The sequence below is a fragment of the Schistocerca piceifrons genome, chromosome 1 (genome assembly GCF_021461385.2).
Source record: "Schistocerca piceifrons isolate TAMUIC-IGC-003096 chromosome 1, iqSchPice1.1, whole genome shotgun sequence".
In the NCBI taxonomy this organism is placed as follows: domain Eukaryota; kingdom Metazoa; phylum Arthropoda; class Insecta; order Orthoptera; family Acrididae; genus Schistocerca; species Schistocerca piceifrons.
Window position 1 is genome coordinate 297,171,302 of NC_060138.1, and position 27,931 is coordinate 297,199,232.

Sequence of the window (27,931 nt, forward strand, 5' to 3'; positions counted from 1 at the left end):
GCGCTGTTGTATGTAGTTCACTATTCAAGACATACAGTAATATTACGGTGGAAGCAATCAGCAGTTTGTAATACGCTTGACAGCACAAGGCTGAAAGTTGTAAAAACGTAATTCCTGAACTGTTCATTGAAAATACAGTGCGACTAATTCCTCCCTGCCCCTTTTTATGACTCAGGGTGTTGAAGCTTCAGTTGGTGCAAGGAAAGTCTCCGGCTAAAAATCGCACGATACTTGTCCTTGATCTCGACTTCACTAAGTGGCATCGCTTGTATTAAAGAAATTTATTCCTGAATAGCATATCCTAGACTTAACTGCAACTCTTGTTTATATGCAGACGGAGAAGTTACTTCATCATCGCCATCATCATCATCACCATCATCATCATTACCATCATACTTGCATATTCCTCTTTTAGTAGAATTCGGTTCATCGTATGTTAAAACATCACTTTTTATGGTTCCTTAAATCTTCTATGTAGAGACTAATGATCTAGGTGTTCTTCTTAACGTATCCTTTATTGAAGTCATCCACGTGGTCACCTGCCGTTCGTTTGCGGGTTGTTCTAAGTTGGAATCACAGTAGAAACCGATACTCTGGCGATTTTTCCGTATTAGAGAAAATTATTTATTACAAAGAGAAATCATCGAAATCTTTGATCCTTCCTATTGTTGGTAACATGATAAAAAAACAGAATCCTGTTATCAACGGAACGTATGCTTTTTCACACGTTGGACAAATCTCTTAATTCGCTTTGTTATCGTCCGGCCCTCAATGTCATACATCGCTACGGCTGCTTCGGTATATCTTCGTCTTAAGGGAGCTTATCATTTTTTGTCACACAACATGCCGTTGCCCAGACTGATTTTATCGTACCTCATTAAGCGCTGCTGCTGTTTCTATTGTTGTAAAGGTGGTACCGTGGATACCAGATCATGCGCAACAGAAGTAAATTTAGTTCTTGATTTCTGAGAATTCCAGACATTAAAAAATTTCCAATCATTTATTTTCTCTTATGCTCATTTAGAGCCAAAACATACAGTGGTGGGCGTACTGTATCTGGACTAGTGACTGCAGTTAGCCTACAACGGAAAAATGAATCATAACGTAATCAGTATAGAGTCTGATCTTGTGTTACAATATCTACGAGATGGTATCGTAAAGTTCTCATTGTCAACTGGAAATTATTATGTTGTTGTTGTTGTTGTTGTGGTCTTCAGTCCAGAGACGGGTTTGATGCAGCTCTCCATGCTACTCTATCCTGTGCAAGGTTCTTCATCTCCCAGTACCTACTGCAACACACATCCCTCTGAATCTGCTTTGTGTATTCATCTCTTGGTCTCCCTCAACGATTTTTACCCTCCACGGTGCCCTCCAGTGCTAAATTGGTGATCGCTTGATGCCTCAGAATATGCCCTACCAACCGATCTCTTCTTCTAGTCAAGATGTGTCACAAATTTCTCTTCTTTCCAATTCTGTTCAATACCTCATCATTAGTTGTGTGATCTACCCATCTAATCTTCAGTATTCTTCTGTAGCATCACATTTCGAAAGCTTCTATTCTCTTCTTGTTAGCTGTTTATCGTCCACCTTTCACTTTCATACATGGCTACACTCCATTTTAATACTTTCAGAAACTACTTCCTGATGCTTAAATATATACTCGATGTTAACAAATATTTCTTCTTCAGAAACGCTTTCCTTGCCATTGCCAGTCAACATTTTATATCCTCTCTACTTCGACCATCATCAGTTATTTTGCTCCCCAAATAGCAAAAGTCTTCTACTATTTTCAGTGTCTCATTTCCTGATCTAATTCCCTCAGCAACACCAGAATTAATTCGGCTATATTCCATTATCCTCGTTTTGCTTTTGTTGATGATCATCTTATATGCTTCTTTCAAGACACTGTCCATTCCGTTCAACTACCCTTCCTGGTCCTTTGCTGTCTCTGACAGAATTACAATGTCATCGGCGAACCTCAAAGTTTTTATTTCTTCTCCATGGATTTTAATTCCTACTCCCAATTTTTCTTTTGTTTCCTTTACTGCTTGCTCAATATACAGATTGAATAACATCGGGGATAGGCTACAACCCTGTCTCACTCCCTTCCCAACCACTGCTTCCCTTTCATGTCCCTCAACTCTTATAACTGCCATCTACTTTCTGTACAAATTGTAAATAGCCTTTCGCACCCTGTATTTCACCCCAGCCACCTTCTTAATTTGAAAGAGAGTATTCCAGTCAACATTGTCAAAAGCTTTCTCTAAGTCTACAAATGCTAGAAACGTAGGTTTGCCTTTCCTAAATCTATCTTCTAAGATAAGTCGTAGGGTCAGTATTGCCTCACGTCTTCCAACATTTCTACAGAATCCAAACTGATCTTCCCCGAGGTCGACTTCTACCAGTTTTTCCATTTGTCTGTAGAGAATTCGCGTAAGTATTTTGCAGCTGTGACTTATTAAACTGATAGTTCGGTAATTTTCACATCTGTCAACACCTGCTTTCTTTCGGATTGGATTTATTATATCCATCTTGAAGTCTGAGGGCATTTCGCCTGTCTCATACATCTTACTCACCAGATGGTAGATTTTTGTCAGGGCTGGCTCTTCCTAGGCTGTCAGTAGCTCGAATGGAATGTTCCCGGGGCCTTGTTTCGACTTAGGTCTTTCAGTTCTCTGTCAAACTCTTCACGTAGTGTCATATCTCCCATTTCATCTTTATCTACATCCTCTTCCATTTCCATAATATTGTCCTCAAGTACATTGCCCTTGTGTAAACCCTCTATATACTCCTTCCACCTTTCTGCTTTCTATTCTTTGCTCAGAACTGGGTTTCCACCGGAGCTCTTGATATTCATACAAGTGGTTCTCTTTTCTCCAAAGGTCTCTTTAATTTTCCTGTAGGCAGTATGTATCTTACCCCTAGTGATATACGTCTCTACATCCTTACTTTTGTCCTCTAGCCATCCCTGCTTAGCCATTTTGCACTTCCTGTCGATCTCATTCTTGAGACGTTTGTATTCCTTTTTGCCTGCTTCATTTACTGCAGTTTTATATTTTCTCCTTCCATCAATTAAATTCAGTATATCTTCTGTTACCCAAGGATTTCTAATAGCCCTCGTCTTTTTACCTACTTGATCCTCTGCTGCCGTCACTATTTCATTCCTCAAAGCTACCCATTCTTCTTCTATTGTATTTCTTTCCCCCATTCCTGTCAATTGTTCCCTTATGCTCTTCCTGAAACTCTGTACAACCTCTGGTTCTTTCAATTTATCCAGGTCCCGTCTGCTTAAGTTCCCACCTTTTTGCAGTTTCTTTAGTTTTAATCTACAGTTCATAACCAATAGATTGTGGTCAAAGTCCACATCTGCCCCTGGAAATGTCTTACAATTTAAAACCTGGTTCCTAAATCTCTGTCTTACCATTATGTAATCCATCTGAAACCTTCCAGAATCTCCAGGCCTCTTCCATGTGTACAACTTTCTTTCATGATTCTTGAACCAAGTGTTAGCTATGATTAAGTTATGCTCTGTGCAAAATTATACTAGACGGCTTCCTCTTTTTTACCCCCAATCCATATTCACCTACTACGTTTCCTTCTCTTCCTTTTCTTACTGTTGAATTCCAGTCACCCATGACTATTAAATTTTCATCTTTATTCACTACCTGAATAATTTCTTTTATCTCATCATACATTCATCAATCTCTTCGTCACCTGCGGAGCTAGTTGGCATATAAACTTGTACTACTGTGGTAGGCGTGGGCTCCGTGTCTATCTTGGCCACAATAATGCGTTCACTATGCTGTTTGTAGTAGCTTACCCGCATTCCTATTTTCCTATTCATTATTAATCGTACTCATACATTACCCCTATTTGATTTTGTATTTATAACCCTGTATTCACCTGACCAAAAGTCTTGTTCCTCCTGCCACCGAACTTCACTAATTTCCACTATATCTAACTTTAACCTATCCATTTCCCTTTTTCCATTTTTTCCCTGCTCGATTAAGGGATCTGACACTCCACGCTCCGATCCGTAGAACGCCAGTTTTCTTTCTCCTGATAACGACTCCCACCTAAGTAGTCCCCGCCCGCAGATCCTAATGGGGGACTATTTTACCTCTGGAATATTTTACCCAAGAGGACGCCATCATCATTTAACCACACAGTAAAGCTGCATGCTCTCGGGAAAAATTACGGCTGTAGTTTCCCCTTGCTTTCAGCCGTTCGCAGTACCAGCACAGCAAGGCCGTTTTGGTCTGTGTTACAATGCCAGATCAGTCAATCATCGAAACTGTTGCCCTGCAACTACTGAAAAGGCTGCTGCCCCTCTTCAGGAACCACTCGTTTGTCTGGCCTCTCAGCAGATACCCCTGCACTGTGGTTGCACCTAGGGTACGGCTATGTGTATCGCTGAGGCACTCATGTCTCCCCACCAGCGGCAAGGTCCATGGTTCATGGGGGGAGTTATGTTATATACATGAAATTTTATCAGTGTTGACTAGTATAAAAGCGGTCTGGGAATCCATGATGAGATGTCGGTTGTTTATTGAAATGGTTGCCCATCTTATGACACTATTTTGAGGTGCAACAGGGATGTCCCTTACAGGTGAGCCAAGTGCAAAAGCCAGCTGGGATGTACGTGCTTTCAGTTTTTTGGGGCAGTTGTGGAGGCATCCTCACAGACTACTTTACTAAGGGTCAAATCATTATTGGCATATGCTATAGCAATCTTATAGACAAGTTACGTGAAGCTGTAATTAAGAAACGTCACGGTATGCTCTCCAGAAGCGTTCGTCTTCAGGCTGACACTTCACAGACTCAGTCATCTCAAGTGGTAGTTGACAAAAGGAGGGCACGTGACTTTAAGATCCTGCAGCATCCACTTTAATCTCCCGACCTCGCATCAAGTGACTTTTCTTGTTTCCAAGAATGAAGAATCCGTTGCGTGGTCGCGGATTGGACAACACAGATACATCATTAATGAACTGTAATAGTGGTTTAAGGGAAAATCTGCGGACTTCTGCAATCAAGTCATCGGGAACGTGAAGAAACGGTGAGAAAAATGTATAAATCTGGATGGTGGCTCTATAGAGAAGAGTTAACAACAAATCAACCCCAGTATCTATGACGTTTTTAAGGGTTATAATTAGAACTTTACTATACACTGATCATCCAAAATATAATGACCACCTAGTAAATAGTCGGCATGTCCATCTCTGGCACGGATAACAGCGGCGACACGTCGTGGCATGGAAGCAATGAGCCTTGGTAGCTCGCTGGAGGTAACTGGCACCACTTCTACATGCAAAAGTCACCTAATTCCCATAAATTCCGGGAAGGGGGCCGGTGAGCCCTGACGCCACGTTCAATCACATCCCAGATGTATTCGATCAGGTTCAAATCTGGAAAGTAGGGTGGCCAGCACACCAATTGGAACTCGCCAGTGTGTTCGTCGAACCACTCCACCACACTCCTGGCCTTTTGACATGGCGCATTATCTTTTTGAAACATGCCGCCGCCGTCGGGGATCATGATCGTCATGAAGGGGTGCACGTGGTCTGCAACCAGTGTACGATACTCCTTGGCGGTCATGGTGGCTTGCACGTGTTCCGCTGGACCTATGGTTGCCCATGTGAATGTTCCCCAGAGCATAATGGAGCCACCGCCAGCTTGTCTCAGTCCCACAGTACAGGTATCAAGGAGCTGTTCCACCGTAGGACGACGGATTCGTGCCCTCCCATCGGCATGATGAAGAAGGTGTCGGTATTCGTCAGACCATGAAACGCTCTTCCACTACGCCAACGTTCAGTGCTGATAGTCACGTGCGCATTTCAGTTGTAGTTGCCGATGTCGTGGCGTTAGCATTGGCACATGTATGGGCTGTCGGCAGCAGATGCTCATCGTTAGGAGTGTTCGGAGCAATGTGTTTTCGGGCACAGTTGTACTCTGCCCAGCATTAAAGTCTGATGTTAGTTCCGTCACAGTTCGCCCCCGTCCAGTTTCACCAGCCTGCCGAGTCTACGACGTCCGAGATTTGTAATGAGGTGTGGCCGCCCAACCGCACGATGTCTGGTCGTCGTTTTACCTTGGTTTCGCCTCGTGTTGAAGGCATTCACTACAGTACTCCTCGAACAACCGACAAGTGCAGTTTCCCAAATGCTTGTGCCGAGCCTCCGGACCATCACAATCTGCGCTCGGTCAGACTCAGATCACGCGCTTTCCCCATTCTACATACGGACAGTACGCTCACTGATACTACATGCACCGTGCGTGTGTCTTACTAGCAGTCATTCGTTGCCAGGTGACGATACTATCGCCTATACGGGTTTATATCGATAGTAGGTCGGTGGTCATAATGTTCTAGCTACTCAGTGTGTATACACTCGTATACCAAGACGAATAACAATCGTGACACTATCGGCCCTCGATACAGTGCATCTGATACTGGAAAGTTGTTAGATAGAATGGCTGGGCAACGTACATAGCTGGTATTCCTGTCCAGCATTCAACAACCATGGCACACTGCGGTCACGGGGAATGTTCCAAAGTAGTTAATGTAGGCCACACATCAATGGTAGCACTAAATCAAGGGAAGCGATGGGCAATGTTGTAGCTTGATCAGTTCCAGTCATTCCACCAGGAAGAAGGTACACGGCTCGTGTTGTCTGTAGTTCAACCATGCCTAGACGAGCAATACCGCGGTTCGATCGCGTCCGCATTGTTACTTAGTGGCAGGAAGACCTCTCAACAAGGGAAGTGTCCAGGCGTCTCGGAGTGAGCCAAAGCGATGTTGTTCGGACATGGAGGAGATACAAAGAGACAGGAACTGTCGATGACATCCCTCGCTCACGCTGCCCAAGGGCGGATGCAGTGGATGACCGCTACCTACAGGTTATGGCTTGGAGGAACCTTATAGCAACACCACCATGTTGAATAATGCTTTTCGTGCAGCCACAGGACGTCGTGTTACGACTCAAACTGTGCGCTATAGGCTGCAAGATGCGCAACTTCAATCCCGACGTCCTTGGCGAGGTCCAACTTTGCAACCGCGACACCATGCAGCACGGTACAGATGGGCCCAACAACTTGCCGAATGGACCGCTCAGGATTGGCATCACGTTCTCTTCTCCGATGAGTGTCGCATATGCCTTTAACCAAACAATCTCGGAGACGTGTTTGGAGGCAACCCGGTCAGGCTGAACGCCTTAGACACACTGTCCAGCGAGTGCAGCAAGGTGGCGGTTCCCTGCTATATTAGGGTGGCATTATGTGGGGCCGACGTACGCCGCTGGTGGTCATGGAAGGCGCCGTAACGGCTGTACTACACATGAATGCCATCATCCGACCGATAGAGCAACCAAATAGGCAGCATATTAGCGAGGCATTCGTCTTCATGGACTACAGTTCGCGCTCCCATCGTGCACATCTTGTGAATTACTTCCTCCAGGATAATGACATCGCTCGACTAGATTGGCCAGCATGTTCTCCAGACATGAACCCTATCGAACGTGCCTAGGATAGACTGACAAGGGCTGTTCATGGACGACGTCACTCACCAAGCACTCTGAGGGATCTAAGCCGATCGCCTTTGAGGAGTGGGACAATGTGTACCAACAGTGCCTGGATGAACATGTGGATGGTATGCCATGACGAATACAGGCATGCATCAATACAAGAGGACGTGCTACTGGGTATTAGAGGTACCGGTGTGTACATCAATCTGGATCACCACCTCTGAAGGTCTCGCCGTGTGGTGATTCAACATGCAATGTGTGGTTTTCATGAGCAATAAAAAGGACGGATATGATGTTTGTGTTGATCTCTGTTCCAATTTTCTGTACAGGTTCCTGAACTCTCGGAACCGAGGAGACGCAAAACTTTTTTTTGATGTGTATAATAATAATAACTCATTAGGTTTTTCGATGACTGGAGATTAACTGGTGAAATGACACCGCTACCAGAAGAATATGCCTCTTTAGTTTATTATGCAACGAACGCCGCAAAAGTGCTTAAGAAAGTTAGCACTGAAGTAGCTTTTATAATCGTGTCACTGAGCGGACCACGTCATAACTGATCGATGATTTTAACTGTAAACGATTAATTGTTAACTGAGTGATTGCTTTGGGACTATAAACTCCTGTTTCTAATGGTTGTTTTGAAAATTATTTTGTGTCTGAAAAACAGATGTAATCTCTGGTAGTTAAGATTCGTGTCTGATGACCTCCCAGTGATGGCTCTTCGCGCCACACGAAATTGCTTCGGACTGACCACCACTGATCTAGACCATTCCTCCATGATCTAAACTAAAACTTTACATGTTCTATGCGCGTTTGCAGGCATTCATGGCCATTTACATTGAAGGTACAATCTACTGGATGATTAGGACACATCACGTTCCGCTTTTAACTTCTTCAGTACTAGACGTTTTGACCCCTCTGCTGGGATCTTCTTCAGGATTCCTCCGCTGTTCACAGTTGATTGAACACTGTCGAAAACCAGTGTATGTTCTCTTACAAAAGAATGTCGTCTCGCGATTGGTACGAGGAAGCTTAATTATTGTGGTGTTTGGCTTCCCGTTCCTATATAGTTGTGTGGCTCTATAGAAGAAATAATATGTATTTAATCCCCAGGCGTGGATGTATTTGATCCTTTGACTAATGTGCCTTCCAGATCTCGCCATACATTTTAAAGTAAATATTGACAGGATACCTTCTTTTGGTAACTATCAGACTTGTAGGTAAGGGGTATATTATAGCGGAATAATCACATTCATAGTGAGCCGTGGTAAAAATTGCTGTTTTGAAGAACGCGCCGCAGCGCGTAGTGTGAAACAGTCGCCCTCCGTTTCTAGCGGTGGCGCCGCTGTGGCAGTCGCAGATTTGGTGTCTCCCTCTGGTGGGAAAGGAGAAAAGTTGTCTGTTCACGTGCATTTAAGGGGCGCTATGAGCTCGCCAGTAGGTCAGTTGGGAGTCGGTGCAGTGTGTCGACAGAGTCTGTCGGAAGGCAGACACTCGCATGTTAGTCAGTCGGCTCTAAGTCTCAGTCGCTGTTGGGTTGTGGACTGAGTCGGGTTCGTCGTTACTCCGCTGTTGGACGAGTTGTCAGTCAGCAGCAGGCAGGTCCGCACGGTGCAAGTACGCGCCGGGAGCGTGGTCGACGCAGACGGGAGGCCTTTGGTCGATCGGTCGGCTGATCGTCGGATGGCGACATGTGGTCTGCTGAGGACTGACACGAGTATCAGTCGGGAAGAGGTGGCAGCCAGCAACAGTCGGGTCCGAATGGTGTTAGTATTCGCCGGGACCGCTGTCGGCGAAAGCGGGCTGCCGTTGGTCGTTTGCTCGGCCGGTCGTCTTAGTCGACGACGTCTTGGATCCTCAGGATGAACACCATTTTCAGAGTCGGGATGTGGTTGGACCTTGTTGGTTCGCTGCAACTGAGCAGCGACGTAGTCTCCACAGCGCGAAGCCAGGCCGGGGCTTTTGGCGGCGGACACGCGCTGTTGCATTTGGAGGCGTTAGCTGCGAGAGCGACTTTTCGCTGTTCTCTGAAGCAGGATCCTCAAGTTGAGTAATTAGTGACTTCTTTTAAATCTCGACTGTTACAATTTGTTCGTTATTTGTGGATTGTTGTTTCCTCAGCCGTTCGCGCGTGTGATAACAAGTGGTGTGTGTTGTTGTCTAGAACCCGCAGCCTTCTTCCGTAGTGATTTGACGGTTCTGACTTGTGTTTTCTGTATCATTTTAAACTTGTCTTGAGTGGTATTTGATGCTTGATCTTGGTGTACTGTAGAGCATGTTAACTCGTTTGGTCAACCTTGTATAATTTTATATAAGATTGCATTTCATGGCCTTTCATTTAAATGGTCATTTTAGTATATAAAGTTGCCATCCTTCCATCGTAAGACTTTTCTTAGAAGTTAAAATCATGTTGCACCTTCGGCGGTAAGTTAATCTTTTAATTTTAGTGTTTTGCACCATTTCCATCCCTCTTACGGGGTGCATAGTTTGTGTGCTTGTGTGAATTGTTAAAACTTTTACTTTAAGGTAATCTGGTGTGTTGCAGATTTGCACCAGTGTAGTCTTTCTTAGGTTGTTGTGAGCCGTCTTGACTACGGCCGTGTCAAAAGGGAGCGGCAAGGTTCTCAGCCATAAAGCTCATACACTCAAAAATTTGTTTCTTTTTGCCTCTGAATAAATTGTAACCTGATATTTAGAGGGTGCTTTCTGCTTATAATTTTAAATCTGTTTCTTTAAAAAAAGGCTTTTAGGAATAAAATTCCCATTTGTTAAAAGCAATTTGTTTTTGATTTCATCAGCTATTCCCTGGCAACTACTTCCATGCTCACATAGTGTGATTAAATGTGTTAATGTTCTTGATGAATCGCTAGTAAATAGAATAAATTCTTGAGAATATTCTTTGAAAATAAATCCACGGTTCATATAGAATAAGGGCTTCTTCGTGAGAATAATTTCAATTTTTAAGTAATTATGTAACTTGTGAGTATGGTATAAGAGTGTAGTGATTGTTCTTCTACGGCTATATTTGACCACAATAGAGAATTAGCCTATGCTTGTGATTACTGAATACTCTTCAGTCGACAATTTGTTTAATGACTTTTTAGTTCATAAGTAAAAAAAGTAAAAGTTTTTTAATTATTATTGTCGGTGTAGAACGGTTGTGTTATTCCAAAGAGTAGGAATATCTATGGAGTGAGCCACGAGTGAACATAGTGTACTGCACATGACGTCAACGCGAACTGGTATTGTTACGTGGCTTTCGTGTTTTGTGCTGACACTATTATAACGATGTTTGTTTTCAACTTGCGGAGAGGTTTTAACTTAAATATTACGCAGTTTGAGTTGTTGCTACTCTTTTATTTATTAGAAACAACAATGGTGAATCAATAATTGTTGTTTCACGGATGCAGATCGAAATACGCAGTAGAGAAAAAGTTACTTTTCGTATGTGAGTGCCGCAAAGGTGCACTTAACTCAATCATAATAGTAAGACGTTATGTACTTGTTGAAGATAATCGGTAGCGTGATAAAGAGTAAGTACACTAGAACAAATTCATGTGGCTGTATGGCCATATATTTACGAGAAAAATGCTAGATAATTTCGGTTATGTGGGAATGTGCTGCTAACCAGTCCGTTGAATGTATGAATTTGGAGGAATCTGTAGCGGCACAGAAAATGACAGTTCGGGTCATTTCCTCATTGTACAGATTACCAGCAGTTATGCTTATTTTAAAGTAGTCACAATAGTAAATTGTAGTTCTTGTTCCTTTAACGTGGAGAATGATTATGTGCATTTAATATTTTAGTTGTTACATGAAGAATTGTCTGCGTGTTATAGCCCCCAATTGAAGTTTTCGGAGCACTTTCCCAGTGGTTCGCTAGAGAAACTTTGTGCAATGACACGACGGCATAATTTATTAAAACAAAGACTCGGAAATGCAGTACAAAACCTAAAAAAATGACGGCAGCTATTCGCGCTTATTCTACAGAAAAAATAGAGCATTCTTGTTAAAAACATGATAAATGCCCCACCATTTGGAAAATCCGCGACATTTTTGTTCAGCATTTGTTTATACTAGCGATGTAATGAAATCCAAAACCTGCAGGGCGGTTACAGATAGACCGTAATTACGTACCGCAGTCATGTGACTGGAGGAAATAAACGTTCGCTATAACAATTCTGTTCTGCACACCTGAATGCCCCGGCACAGATATTCCCACTTTATTATTGATACATATTTGAAGTTTTTGATATCGTTGGAGATTAGCAAACTTCAGACCCAGACAGATACCCGTTTGTTCAGTATTAGTCCGAAGAGAAAGAAAAAAAAACTGAAAAAAGACCAGTCAAATATTTTGTGAAATGATTTGTCTAAAAAGTAGAAATAAAACAGATTAGAGAAACATTTGATGCGCCTTTGACTGATGCTTGAAGTCATTTACAGCAAAAGAAGCACAAAAATGTATTTATGTTATTTCTTAATTTCAGACAAATTATTTGACAAAAAATGGTTCAAATGGCTCTGAGCGCTATAGGACTTAACATATGTGGTCATCAGTCCCCTAGAACTTAGAACCACTTAAACCTAACTAACCTAAGAACATCACACACATACACGAAATCTAATATTTTAACGTATCAGTCGGTATCCTTATATTATGAAGAGTCTATAGCTCAAGAGAAGTCGGAAAAGATTCAGTAATAGCAGTCATTTGATGTTTATTATATTTTTTCAACATGAAAGAAAGAATTCAACAATTTCTGCACCAGTGTAGCTTTTTATGCACAAAATAGCTAGACCTTGAAGAGATGCCCTTTATGATACTTCAGTAGCTAATTAAGTTTTTCTTAATTACCGTCATTACTTCAAACAATTAAATCTTTTTTTTTTTTTTTTCAAAATTGGATCACACGCTGTCCAGTTTGATACTACATTTGTCCATTTTGACTCTTCGTTTGACTATGAACAATCGGATAAAAACCCTCAAATTACTAGTTAAGTTTTTCTTAATCATCCTGATTACTTTCAAGCAGTTACATCTGTCTCTGCAAAACTAGATCCCACGATTATCACTTTGGTATCCCATTTGTCCATTTCCCATTCTTCATTTGGCTGTGAAAATTCGGACAAAGGCCCATTGTGCAATTTTTAGAGCGTCATTCATCAAAAATTGGCAAAGACAGACCCTCACTGGAAAAGCAAAGGCCGTTGTAGCATCTCTAACTGCTTCTACAGTTATCATCAATTTTAAATGTGGCTTACGCAGCACTGTTGTTTTTTGGAGAGCCATTTTACTATATAAACGGGATCTACAACAGCGTCCATGAATGGTTGGTGGAAATATTGGATGAGGTGAGGAGTAACAAATGACGTACATTACGCGTTCTTATAGCATGACATGCCCCTACCACTGATCTTAAATAAACATGTTCGCATCAAGTAAAGATACCACAACGAAGCGGAACGATAGAAATTCTCACTATCACATGCCACCAAACACCAGTTTTGAGTGTAAGGGCTGTTCGCGTTTATCAGGGAAGTTTAGCTTCGTAACGCGTTTCACTTATAGCAACAGGCCTATATTTTTAAAAAAAAGAAAAAAAGTGTCTAGTGGTGGTGAAATGTACTTCAGTAAAACAAACTTCTAATGAAGACAATCTGAGTCTCTCAAAAATTTGTTGTGGAACATTTTTTTTAAACAAGAAAGGAAAAAGAAAACATGTTCAACTTTGGCCTTCGCCTGCAGTACACAGCCGCACGTCGCTGTGCTGTGCTGTTTTCCCCGTCTTTCTCGTTTCGGGTCACATTTTACTTATACTTTTCTGTTAAGTGAACTGGCTTTTTCTCTGGAGAGAGAGTGTTACTTCATCTTTCCTTGCGTTCGAAATATGACCTGGTTGCTTATAACGTGATGTGTCGGTACTGAACTCGAATTTTGCTTACAACAAACGTTTTTCTGTTCAGCTGTTTTTGACAACCACTTTATGTATTGGTATATTCTTTCGCGGTATTGTTCAGAGCTAGAAAAGTGCGTGAGGAGGTGGACTAGAAAAACAGGATGAAGACCGGCGCCTGGTAAGTGCTTTTTAGTTGTATTTCGGCACTCTCCAAAAGTAGAATGGACTTTGTCGTAAAACTCTTTCGTGTTATGGATGAACTGTGTTACATCATGACACTTTCCAAATGCGATGGCACAGAGTGCGCTATTGGCACACGGCAGTTACACATCCATTAATGCAGAAACAACATTGTCATCGCGTAATACGTCCGAATCACTAACGTTTGCTCTTGGCGAGTGTTGTTGCATATGCACTGTCATAAACAGTATGTGACGAGTGATAGCCGAAACTGACGCGTTCAGCGACTGCGTTATGCGACAGTAACGATTCAGACCAACGAGTAGACAGTACACGCTTTTCCGCCGTATTTTACACCCGTCTTTGCTATCTTCTATCGCGTGTAATATGTAATGCATAAACGGTTAACAAGGCGGCGATACTTCCGGAAAACCTGAAATTTTCAAGAATTATATTTTACCTGGAAAAATCAGGGAAATCTCAGGGAATTTCATAAACTCTCAGGAAATTCTATGTTTGTAACCCATCACTGAAATTTAATGTTATTGATTACTATAAATCACGAATTTTAAAATACTTAATATTTGAAAGTATGTTAATCATGTGAATATTATTCCACATAAATTATCTATGTTTAAAAATTGTGGTTAAACTCGTTTATGGCTAGTATATCTCAGCTGAGAAGAAAGAAAGAAAGAAAGGTCATTATTGTAGTATACCCCCCTCCCCACCTTTCACTCACCATTAATTTACGAGGAGCTTCTTGGCACCATCTTCCTCCTCACTTCTGGAATTCTCGGGGAACTTTTTTTCAAGTTTGAGTTGTCACCCTGCGTTAAGTAGGTGTTGAAGCTAAGTTCTGCGTCTTTTCTCTCAGCTAGAAATAAGTCTCATTTTCTGTCTTCGAAGAAAAAGTAATCCTTATTGCTGCTTTATTTCTTGCTGTTTGTAGGGGAGCTTACAAAAATTTCAAAAAAAAATGTTTAGGGTATTTGAAACATTATAATTTAAAATGAAACGACCAACGTTTTGACTATTGTGAGAGATAGTTTTATTTTATATTTTCATGCGGTCCGAAAGACACAAGAATTTTATATAAGCAGGCTACGGTCACGAAACCTTATAGTCATGCATAGTTACTCTGAATCCATTGATGTATGCAATTTCGTGCCTAAGAAAATGATTGTGGCTGTGTAAACAAATATATGCTGAAATAATGTTTTCGCATGTGTTACCGTCTTATAACAATAATTCATAGAGAGAATTTCAGGAGCCAAATTTTTTTTATGTATGACGTTAGATACTACATCAGACATCACAATATACACTGTCCGTGTATTATGCAGACTGAAGCCTAGTAATACTTTGTGGTGCGGAGCATAAGAAAAATTTCTCTTATCAGAGTTTTAAGATTATAGGAACCTAGAATACCATTATGGGTGCAAGGTACAAAACACTGAATTTGAGCATAATTCAGAAATGACGAAACAGCGCAGATACTGCAGAAGAGCAACTGGATACAACTTTTAGCGAGAATAATAATTTCTTCTCCGAGAAATTGAGGTATCAGTGGTTCGAATTCCGATGAGGAATCATCCGATAAATCTACGCTGCTCGTTGCATTATAATGAATTCTGTAGAAGGGCGTGACGTTTGTTGTGATGCAAGTTCATCAACTGTTATCGCTTGAAGCTTAGCGTCACAAATTTAATTTAATTTTAATTAGATTTTCATAAGATTTTGTTTACATTTCAGTTTCGACGTGTTCGCGTTTAATATATAATTTATAGTACAAAGTGACTTCAGTTTGCAAGTCAACATTTATGTGTACTGTGTATCTAGTTAATTTTCAATAAGAATATTGCGTACAGTGGCTCGTGAATCATAGCTGATACCTGACACGTGAAGAAACTGGCATAGATAGTGTAACCATGCTGTATTTTTTCTGTAAACTGTAGAGTATTAACCATTATTGGTGGTAAAGCCAATAAATTCAAATAATTGGAGAAAGGGAATTGTGTCTTTTACAAGGAATTCAGTTTGGAAACTGCATGCTGTATATTCCAACGACACAAAATGTTGACTGTTTAGGTCAGTGGTAGGAAGAATGCAATGAACGGAAAGGATGACATTTTACGTCTTTATTGGCTGATTTTTTTCACATATTACTACATTACTGCAATGTATTACATGCAAATATTACTACATTTCTCCGACGGCCACAAACAATGGGATATCGGTTTTCTGTTCCACACAAGGGTACAAAGCAATCGGTACGCTACACATTCCGTGTGCGTTATGGAAACGAAAAGCAGAGGGGGGTGCAGAAGAAGCGTCCGGGCGGAACGCGATTAGCCACCCCAGGGAAAGAAGGGCGGGCCGTTGCCGTTCCGGAGCTGCACGGGCCTGTAGTTGTAGAGGTCGAGGCGGCGGTTGGCCAGCGACTCCCCCCAGGTGGAGAAGGCGCGCTTCTCCGCGGCCGGCGCTCCGTCGCCGAATCTCTTCCCTCCCCAGCTGGAGAAAGCTCTCTTGCTATCGGCGAGGTTCTCCACGCCACCGTCGTCGTCTTGGAAATGGTCCCTCTTGCCACCCCAGCTGGAGAACCTGACCCCTCCCCTCTTCTTTTCGACCGCGTCTTCTGGAGCTTGGCCGTCGGCTTCTGCCTCCCCGTCGAGGCCGCGCTTGCCGCCCCAGCTGTAGAAGGACTGCTTGGAGCGCTTGTCCTCCTCCAGCGGGCTGCCCGGCGCCGCCTGCCAGCCGGGGACCGCCCTCTTGCCGCCCCAGCTGGAGAAGGCCCTCTTCTGGTCGTCGCCGTCGCCGTAGCCGTCGTCGACGTCAGCGCCGGCGACGCCGTCGGGCCCGGCGCGCTTGCCGCCCCAGGCGCTGAAGCTACGCTTGGCGCGCGCCTGCCCCTGCCACGGCTCGGCATCGCCACAGCAACGCTCCGCGGCCCACGCGAGGCCCGTCGTAGCGGCCGCCAGCGCCACCGCGAGCACCATCAATGCTCGCATCCTCGGTCGATGCACGACTTCGCCCCTGCAACGACGACGTAGTGCCGTTAGTGGAGACACGGGTTTCTTTTTATAAACATGCAACAAATCAAAATGATCGTGGGTAGCCACTTGGGTACAATGGTTCGAAAAAATAACAAATGCACGTCTGAACGTAAATGCGGATGCTAGCCAAGCCTACATGTTGTGCTCTTCTATCTGACCACAAGTAGTATCTCTATAATGTCCTCAATATGTTTCAAGACTCAGTCACGGATAAAACAGTATTCTGTGTACACTACTGGCCATTAAAATTGCTACACCACGACGATGACTTGCTACAGACGCGACATTTAACCGACAGGAAGAAGATGCTGTGATATGCAAATTATTAGATTTTCAGAGCATTCACACAAGGTTAGCGCCGGTGGAGACACCTGCAATGAGCTGACATGAGGAAAGTTTCCAACCGATTTCTCATACACAGTGCCTAGTGAAACGTTGTTGTGATGCCAAGTGTAAGGAGGATAAATGCGTACCATCACGTTTCCGACTTTGATAAAGGTCGGATTGTAGCCTATCGCGATTGCGGTTTATCGTATCGCGACATTACTGCTCGCGTTGGTCGAGATCCAATGACCGTTACCAGAATATGGAATCGGTGGGTTCAGGAGGGTAATACGGAACGCCGTGCTGGATCCCAACGGCCTGGTATCACTAGCAGTCGACATGACAGGCATCTTATGGCATGGCTGTAATGGATCGTGCATCCACGTCTCGATCCCTGAGTCAACAGATGGGGACGTCTGCAAGACAACAACCATCTGCACGAACAGTTCGACGACGTTTGCAGCAGCGTGGACTATCAGTTCGGAGACCATGGCTGCGTTTACCCTTAACGCTGCATCACAGACAGGAGCGCCGGAGATGGTGTACTCAACGACGAACCTGGGTGCACGGATGGCAAAACGTCATTTTTTCGGATGAATCCCGGTTATGTTTACAGCATCATGATGGTCGCATCCGTGTTTGGCGACATCGCGGTGAACGCACATTGGAAGTGTGTATTCGTCATTGCCATACTGATGTATCATCCGGCGTGATGGTATGGGCTGCTAGTGGATACACGTCTCGGTCACCTCTTGTTCGCATTGACGACACTTTGAACAGTGGACGTTACATATCAGATGTGTTACGACCCGTGGCTCTACCCTTCATTCGATCCCTGCGAAATCCTACATTTCAACAGCATAATGCACGACCTCATGTTGCAGGTCCTGTACGGGCCTCTCTGGATACAGAAAATGTTCGGCTGCTGCCCTGGCCAGCACATTCTCCAGATCTCTCTCCAATTGGAAACGTCTGGTCAATGGTAGCCGAGCAACTGGCTCGTCACAATACGCCAGTCGCTACTCTTGATGAACTGTGGTATCGTGTTGAAGCTGCATGGGCAGCTGTACTTGTACACGCCATCCAAGCTCTGTTTGACTCAATGTCCGGGCATATCAAGGCCGTTATTACGGCCAGAGATGGTTGTTCTGGGTACTGATTTCTCAGGATCTATACACGCAAATTGCGTGAAAATGTAATCACATGTCAGTTCTTGTATAATATATTTGTCCAATGAATATCCGTTTATCATCTGCATTTCTTCTTGGTGTAGCAATTTTAATGGCCAGTAGTGTAGTTGTGAATGCATTATGTCGGAGATAACTGAATTTGAACATAGACAAATGGTTGGTGCCCGTATGTTGGGTGCTTCTGTAACCGAGCTAGCTGCATTGTTTGCGGTTTTATGAGGCACCGTATCGAAGATTTATGCCCCACACGAGGACAGCAAGAAACATCATTCGCTAAGTCACAATGCAGACGAAAGTGTGTGTTGACTGATCGTAACAGACGGTTGTTGGAGAGGATAGTGGCGATAAGTATGGGGAAGGCAGCTCCAAAAGTCACTGCAGAACAGAATGTCGCACTCGCGACCCCTGCCAGCACCAAAACAACAAGAAGAGAATCATAAGCAAGGAACTGCAAGGCGAGCTGGAATCTAGAAACTGGTATTAGTAATGCAAATGCCTGTAACAATGCGGGCCGAAGCCATATAACCTAGATTAAGGAGCAGTGGAAGGAAGCCACTTGGTCATATGAGTCTTCTTTCACACCGTTTCCAAGCCGCGCGGAGTGGCCGCGCGGTTAGAGGCGCCACATCACTGACAGCGCGGCCCCTCCCGTTCGAGTTTCGAGTGCTCTCTCGGGTATGGGTGTGCGTGTTGTTCTTGGAATAAGTTAGTGTAAGTAGTGTGTAAGTCTAAGGACTGATGACCTAAGCAGTTTGGTTCCTTAGAAATTCACACACATTTGAAAGCTCACACTGTTTCCAGTTTTTGGCTGAATTTATGTCTCAAGAGTGAAACATGTTGTGGTATTCCGTAGCCCTGTGCTTCCTCTGCAATATCGCATTAGTGCCAAGCATTATGTGGCTAATTTGGCTTATCAGGTCCATCGATGAACGTTTACTCCCCAATTCTAATGCTTTGTTCCAAGTCGATGGGGTCCCTGTTCACACAGTTGACACGGTATTCTCCGCCTCGATATGTTGCCCTTCATGCAAAGCCATTCTGGGAATACATTTCAGCAAGATAACACCCGTCCTTTCACGGCGAGAGTTTTTACTGCTTGTCTTCATGCTTGCCAAATCCTACTTTGGCCAGCAAGGTCGCCGGATCTCTCCCCATGTGATAACGTTTGGAGCATTATGGCCAGGGAACTCCAACAGCTTCGCGATTTTGACGATCTAATGCGTCGCCTCGACAGAATTTCGCACGATATCCCTCAGGAGGACATCGAACAACTCTATCAATGTCAGTCCCAATAACTGCTTGCATAAGGATCAATGGTGGACCAACGCATGACGCTCTTTCTCTTGAATAAGTGATACAATTTTTCTGAACTTGCAATCATTTATTTCTCTGTACATGTACATCACATCTACCGATTTACGTCCCATTCGGGTAATCCCTTCGTGGTGCGCCGGTTTATTTATTTATTTTTGTGTACTCATCTTTGATATCAATCAACCGCTTCAGCTGTACTTAGTCCTTTATTTTTAGGTCGCTACCTGTTTCATATCACTAGGGACCACATCATCATATGAACATCTGCACAACAATAAATCCGGAAGGAATAATAAGCCTAAGACATCCTTTGATACGATAATTTTACAAAAAAAAATTAAGATTTTAAGAAATTTTTGTAAAAAATCTTTTAAGTGCTTTTACGTAAGAATACTAAAAATTTTTGTACTTACGTAACTAAAAATTAGAGCTCAAAAGCTCGGAATTTGGTAGCTAACACTCGTTGTACGTCAAAATAAAACACCACTAAAAGGTGATACGTCATTCTATAAAAAAAATCCAATACAATAAACTAAAAGAACTAAACTCCTCCCACACAGGCCATCAAAGCCCAACGGTACTGACCGGCCGCCGTATCATCCTCAGCCCACAGGCGTCACTGGATGCGGATATGGAGGGGCATGTGGTCAGCACACCGTTCTCCCGGCCGTATGTCAGTTTCCGAGACCGGAGCCGATACTACTCAATCAAGTAGCTCCTTAGTTTGTCTCACAAGGGCTGAGTGCACCCCGCTTGCCAACAGCACCCGGCAGACCGGATGGTCACCCATCCAAGTACAAGCCCAGCCTGACAGTGCTTAACTGCAGTGATCTGACGGGAACCGGTGTTACCACTGCGGCAACGCCGTTGGCAATTCAATACAATAGATGGGATTTAAACGGTTTACATGCAGCTGTTGAGCAGCTGATCGTCCCCACGAACCAAGAGGCTACCAACAGTATCTCCTCAACGACCGTTCAACGAACGTTGCTGCGTATGGACTTCTGCAACAGGTGCTTGATTTATGCGCCCATACTGACTGCTGTTCAGCGGCGACGAAGGCTCGAACTGCCGCGCAAGTACCGCATCTGGACATCCACTGAGAGGTGACAGGTGATCTTTTCAGATGGATCACGTTTTATGCTCCGTCGGACAGAAAGTAAACACCCTGCAACAATTGTCAGAAGGGTTTGAGCCGGAGGGGCGTTATGGTCCAGGGAATGTTTTCGCGGAATTCTCTGGATGATGATGTCAATCTGTAATGCACATTGGATCACCACAAGTATGCTATCCTTGGGGAGTAAGTCCACAACTTCATTCAGTTAGTGTTTCTTCGGCACAACAGCATCCACCAGGAGGATAATGCAACGTGCCACACAGCTCACAGTCTCGCAGTGTGCGTGCTTGGTTCGAAGAGCATCAGGATTAGTCTACTGCACTCCCCTGGCCACCAAACACCGCGCAGATTTCAACCCAGTCTAGATCTGCGGAACCACCTCGATCAGCCTCTTCGGACCATCGACCCTAAACCGAGAAACCTAGCGCAGTTGTCCATCGCATTGGAGGCGGCGTGACTGCAAATCCCTGTCAGTACCTTCCAGTACCTCAATGACCCTCTTCCTGAGCGTCTCGAAGAGGTCCGCTCTGCAAAAGGAAGTTATTCAGGCTTTTTACAGGTGGTCAGACTAATGTGACTGGACAGTGTAGTACTTTCCGGTTACATCTCGTGCTTGTTTTTCCGACGTTGTTGTACGTAAACAGAGATACACAGCAGTGGGGCTCAGAGCTACCAATGCAGAACTGTACCTCGTGTATGGCTTCACTGAGTGCAATGGTAGGGTGGCACAACAATGCGAAGTTGAGCTATTTCCTCAGTGCCGGCAACCAATTAATGTACGTCTGCAGTTTCAATTTTTATAACTCTTCATCAGTAAATCTGTCCATACTGCTGCGTATACCTGTTAACGTACAACTAACACTGCCGGGGAAACAAACCAGGGACAGACCTGAGCAGTACTGGACGCAGGCTTGAGTCCTAAGTGTAGAGTGGGCCTTTGTCAAGGACCCATCTCGGAATTTGCCTGAGTAAATTTAAGGAAATCTAAATCTGAACGGCCGGGTGAGAATATGGACGCCTTCCTCTCGTGTGCGAAACCGTTGGTTTACCACAGCGCCACTTCGCTAGGTTTTTTGGGTTGTGGAAGTAGACACATGTCTCAGCCATAAAAAAAGGAAAGTCGCCGTACAAAAGAGTAGGAATTCTTCATAAATGGTTTTATTTATTTTATTTCTTTATTTGCACGTCAAGTTTCGTAGGACCAAATTGAGGAGCAAATCTCCAAGGCCATGGAACGTGTCAGTACATGAAATAACAAACTAAAAGTAATAACAGATAAAAATAAAATGTTTATGAACCCGAAAAAAGCCAAGCAATAAGTTTAAGTAAACGCAATCAACAACACAACAAGCATCAGTTTAATTTTTCAAGGAACTCCTCGACAGAGTAGGAGGAGTGACCCATGAGGAAACTCTTCAGTTTCGATTTGAAAGCGCGTGGATTACTGCGAAGATTTTTGAATCCTTGTGGTAGCTTTTTGAAAAAGTATGCAGCAGTATACTGCACACCTTTCTACACAAGAGTTAAGGAAGACTGATCCAAATACAGGTTTGATTTCTGCCGAGTATTAACTGAGTGGAAGCTGCTTATTCTTGGGAATAAGCTAATATTGTTAACAAGAAATGACAATAAGGAATATAAGTATTGAAAAGCCAATGTCAAAATACCCAGACTCTTGAACAGAGGTCGACAAGAGTTTCGTGAACTTAAACCACTTATTGTCGGAACCGTCAGTTTCTGAGACAAAAATATCCTTTTAGAATGGGAAGAGTTACCCCAAAATATAATACCATACGATATAAGAGAATGAAAATAAGCAAAGTAGACTAATTTTCGTGCCGAACGATCACTCACTTCAGATAATGCTCGAATAGTAAAAATGGCAGCATTAAATCTTTGAACAAGATCCTGAACGTGGGCTTTCCACGACAGTTTACTAACTATTTGATCACCTAGAAATTTGAACTGTTCAGTTTCAGTAATCATATGCCCATTCTGTGTTATTAAAACGTCAGGTTTAGTTAAATTGTGTATTAGAAACTGTAAAAACTGAGTCTTACTGTGATTTAATGTTAGTGTATTTTCTACAAGCCATGAACTTATGTTATGAACTGCACTGTTTGAAACCGAGCCAGTGTTGAAGACAACATCCTTTACTACTAAGATAGTGTCATCAGCAACTGAAATATTTTAGAGTTACCTATAATACTAGAAGGCATATCATTTATATAAATAACGAACAGGAGTGGCCCCAACACTGATCCCTGGGGTACGCCTCATTTGACCTTACTCCACTCAGACCTCACATCACAGCCATTCTCAACACTGTGAATTTTGACCTTTTTCTGTCTGTTGCTAAAGTAAGATGTGAAACAATTGTGAGATACTCCCCCAACTTCTGGAGCAATATTTTGTGATCAACACAATCAAACGCCTTAGTTAAATGGAAAAATATGCCTAGCGTTCGAAACCTTTTGTTTAACCCATCCGGTACTTCACAGAGAAAAGATAATATAGCATTTCCAGTTGTTAAACGACTTCTAAAGCCATACTGTACATTTGATAGCAAATCGTGTGGTATAAAATGGTCAACTATCCTTACATACATAGCCTTTTCAATAACTTTAGCAAACACTGCTAGCATTGAAATATGTCTCAAATTGTCTACATTATCTCTTTCTCCCTTTTTATAAAGCGCCTTTACTGCTGAGCACTGTAATCATTCAGGAAAGTGACAATTCCGAAAGGAAAAATTACAGGGCTAACAAGTGCGGCACAGTACGTTAATATTCTGCTAGGCACCCCATCATATCCATGAGAGTCCTTAGTCTTCAGTGACTCAATCTCCCCCTTGTCTGTATCAGAGGAGTATTTCAGACATCAATCTCGGAAAGGCATTTCCCAAGACAGTTATATGATTCCCTGTAGAAACTAAATTTTTACGTAAGTCAACAGCAATGCTCAGAAAAATAATTGTTAAAAACTGTACTTATATCTGATTTATCAGTAACAAAAGTATGTTTAGTACGGACTGACTTTATATCGTTGACCTTGTGTTGCTGGCCAGACACTTCCTTCACAACTGACCATATAGTTTTAATTTTATTCTGCGAATCAGCCATTCTATTTGCGCATCACATACTATTTACCTTTCTAATAACATTTTTAAGCACCATACAGTACTGTCTGTAATGGGCTACTGTATCAAAATGTTAGACGCAGTCACAATTCCCGCTTTGTTCAACATGATTTCCTTATCCCACCAGTCAACCACTCAGGCTGCTTTTTACTGCTGGTACCCGTTTAGAACGTTCTAATGGAAAACAACTCTCCAAGAGCATGAGAATGTGTTAAGGAAAGCTCTATATTTGCCATCTATGTTATCGGCGCTATAAACATCCTGCCACTCTTGTTCCTTCACGAGGTTTAAAAAAATCTCTATTGCCGTTGGATTAACTTTCCTACATAGTTTGTAATTATATGTGACACTTGTTTGAATACAAAAGTCTTTTAGTGTTAAAATTTGTGCATCATGGTCTGAAAGGCCATTCACCCTTTTATTGACAGAATGCCCATCTAGTAATGAAGAATGAATAAAAATATTGTCTATGGTTGTGCTGCTGTTCCCCTGCACTCTAGATGGAGAAAGAGCAGTCTGCCTAAGATCATATCAATTTAAGACATCTACCAACATTCTTTTTCTTGCACCATCACATACAAAATCAATATTGAAGCCACCACGTACTACTAATTTCTGGTGCTTATGTAAAGTCAATCAAGAACCCTCTCTAGCTTGAGCAGAAATGCTCTGAAGTCAGAGTCAGGGGATCTATAAACAACAAACGTTAGAAATTTTGTTTCACTTTATTCAACTGTCCCTGCACAACATTCAAATATCTGTTCAGTGCACTGGTGTGTTACGTCTATGGACTCAAATGGAATACTGTTATTTACATAGATGGCCACTCCCCCACCCCGCATCTGGCTTTAGTAAACATACAATAAATGCCACACATAATTTGCACAAGTTTTTCGTAGTTAACTTTTATGTAAAATTTAGTGTAACTCTGCAGTAGTCTATTTCATAAATGTTAAGCGCCGATCGTTCATAATTTTGTGATTTTTTTTCGGTTTCTTCATGTTGATTGCATCTTTGAGACGTCCATTACGCGTATCGTCTTCAGGACAAATGCAGTCATTTTCTAATTCGGCACCACATTTCTTAACTTTGTATGTACATTTCATAGATGATTGCGGGAGTCACCTGTTCAGTATATAATTGGTTCAAATGGCTCTGAGCACTATGGGACTTAACATCTGAGGTCATCAGTCCCTTAGAACGTAGAACTACTTAAACCTAACTAACCTAAGGACATCACACACATCCATGCCCGAGGCAGGATTCGAACCTGCGACCGTAGTGGTCGCGCGGTTTCAGACTGAAGCGCCTAGAACTGCTCGGCCTTAGCGGCCGGCTGTTCAGTATAGAAAACACCTTTCAGACGTCTAATTTCCAAAGTGTCATTGTATCGGGCTATCAGTTTCGGTGATTTATTACGCAGAAATCAAAAGAATATCGTTGACGTTCACACTTTTTGGCAGATATTTTTTGTGCAGTACAGATATAAAGGTAAATGGAGGTAAGAAGTCAATCGAAATGCATCGACATTGCAACTAAACTTCGAAGTCCATGGGTCCCTAATACTAGAGTACACAGAAAATATCACCGAACAATCTCTGAATTTTTCTCGTTGTACTTCAGGTTCACAGTATGTATCGAGTCTCGAACGCTACGTGCCAATAGATTCAATCTTCACGCGTCGTGTCCTATGGATGGGTAATTACTCAAGTATTGTAATTGCAGTTGTTCTAGACGCTTATAATTTGGTATTGCTGTTGTCACAATCTAATCAAAACGCTAATTCGTAGCAAAATGGGAGCGATGGGACACGCCTGTCAGTTTTTTAGCGCTGGCGTGAATTCGGATTTTGCTGGTTTTCTCTCGGTTGTATTAATTTAATGGTAAACTGTGCGTTAAATGGTGCGGTTAGACTAAATATATTTTTCATCTCTCAGCACGTCGTAAATCCTACTTCGGCTGACGTACTGTACGTACGAACATAACAGACACCATTAAACATATGCACCCGCTTAAACTGTGAATGAAGATAAATGTCTGTGCAGTGTTTGTGTTCAGTGTAGTGCTGTTTTTACAGTATCACTCCGTTCCCTTACCCTAGAGCTGGACAAGCTCGTGCAGTTTTCAGGTAGCGGTAGGTACTTGGTCTCGGCTTAGGAAGAGACATTTTGTCCTATACCTAATATGAAGTAAGGCGTGGCACAGAATTGACATTGAATTTTATCTTGGCATAATTTTGTTTACGCCGGGTTTTAAACTCTGTGTGTTTCATTCAAGTGGAGGAACTGGAATACCGTGTAGTCATAACATTCTTTGCCATGGAGTGTTAATCACTAACGAGATTCGTCCATAGTTGAAAGTTCATAACGAGTCTGTTTCTTGAGCTGCAGCAGTTAAGATATGTGGTGCCGAATAAAAAAAATGACTGAATTTCTCTTGAAAATGGTACACCTGATGGACGTCCCAAAGATGGAACCAATATGAAGAAACCGAAAAAAAATCGACAAAATGATGAACGGTGGGCGATTAACAGTTGTAAAATAGACTACTGCAGGGATACGTTACATTTCACATGGAAAGTTAACTATGAAAAAGCTTGCGCAAATTAGGTGCTGCATTTACTGTATGTTTACCAAAGCCAGATGCGAGATCAAAATTCTCTACAGTATATTCATCAATTAAAAAAAAATCGAACTGATTTTGTACGATGACTTTTCTTTTTTGTGACTGAGATGTCTGTCGACTTCTACACTCCATAAAACTTGGTGAGGTGGCGCGCTATGGTAAGTCACCAGATTCGCACATGAGAGAAAGGCGTCAAAATTCTCATCCGGCCGTTCAGATTTAGGCTTCAGTAAATTCATTCAGGCAGATGCCGAGACGGTTCCTCGGAAAAAGAGTCAGCGGATTTTCACCCCCATCCATCTTAATTCGTTGATGGGGGCGATAAATCCCAATCATCCTTATTCCTTCTTGCGACAAGAATGGAAGCAGTGGACAACAATGGGTGGAATTCCGTGACCTTGCGCCAGTAAAGGCGGAGTCGATTTCATCTGCAAGAGTCCTATTTTTTTGTCAATTTTTCTTTCTACGATGCAAAAGGGATTCCTCTTATGGACTACTTTACAAAAGGCAAAACTAACGGGTTATACTACGGAACTCTTCTTGATGATTGGAACTGATAATACTCGAGAAGATTTCTGGAAAAGTGAAAGAAATTCTTTTGACGAGGCGATGATTTGCATTTTTTAGAAAGTGTTGAAAACTCGTGGTTGAACTCAGCTGTATGACTCTAAAATATGTTCTCCTTATTCACTAAAATTCGCACATTCTTCAGTTTTAGGTATTGAAACTTCGAAAGAACGTTATGAGTCCAATGATGAGGTCAGCCGTAGCTGAGAATTCTAACTACCATACGAAATGCAGTTGACGAATGGAATCCGTTCGGGGTAAATACGCTGAGTTAATGAAAACGACGTCGGAATATAAGTTTATTTTTGACTTTAAAATATTGCCGTTCCAAGAAAGTGTTTGGTCGACTCGGCCACACAGAAGATGGTCTTTGAGATGATACAGCGGGGCGTTGGGTACTGGTAGGGTGAACGCTAGAACGGAATCGTAACTTGGTTCTCTCGTTCAACCTCAAGTCCAACTGAACCCGTGCGCTCGACGCCATACAAAGCGCACGCAGAGCGGGTTGCAAACTGCCGTGCAAGGGGAAACTGCTGACGTCGGGACAATGGAGCCAGACGCGGTGACCCGCCGTGACCGGTGTTTGTGTTCGGTCCCTCGAGAACTGCTTCCCTCTGACCTAATGGGCTAACTACACTGAGGTGACAGCAGTGACGTCATACCTTCTAACATCGTGTCAGACCACCTCTTGCCCGGCGAAATGCAGCCAGTCGAGGCCCTGGTGGAGTGCATCAGCTGCAAGTGCCATCGACTCAACAAGTCGTTAGAATTCCCCTGCAGAAATATTGAGCCATGGCTCTGAGCACTGTGGGACTTAACATCTGAGGTCATCAGTCCCCTAGAACGTAGAACTACTTAAACCTAACTAACCTAAGGACATCACACACATCCATGCCCGAGGCAGGATTCGAACCTGCGACAGTAGCGGTCACGCGGTTCCAGACTAAAGCGTCTAGATCCGCTCGGCCACAACGGCCGGCTCGTAAATGCTCGAAGGGA

General features: G+C 42.9%; 1 protein-coding gene and 1 pseudogene across 3 annotated transcripts in view; one reads left to right on the forward strand and one right to left on the reverse strand.

The window, feature by feature from the left end:
* The window catches only part of LOC124776623 (COMM domain-containing protein 4), a 555,896-nt gene that overhangs the window by 107,845 nt on the left and 420,120 nt on the right, over window positions 1–27,931 (forward strand). The window lies entirely within an intron of this gene.
* Window positions 20,239–20,356, reverse strand: LOC124717514 (annotated as a pseudogene).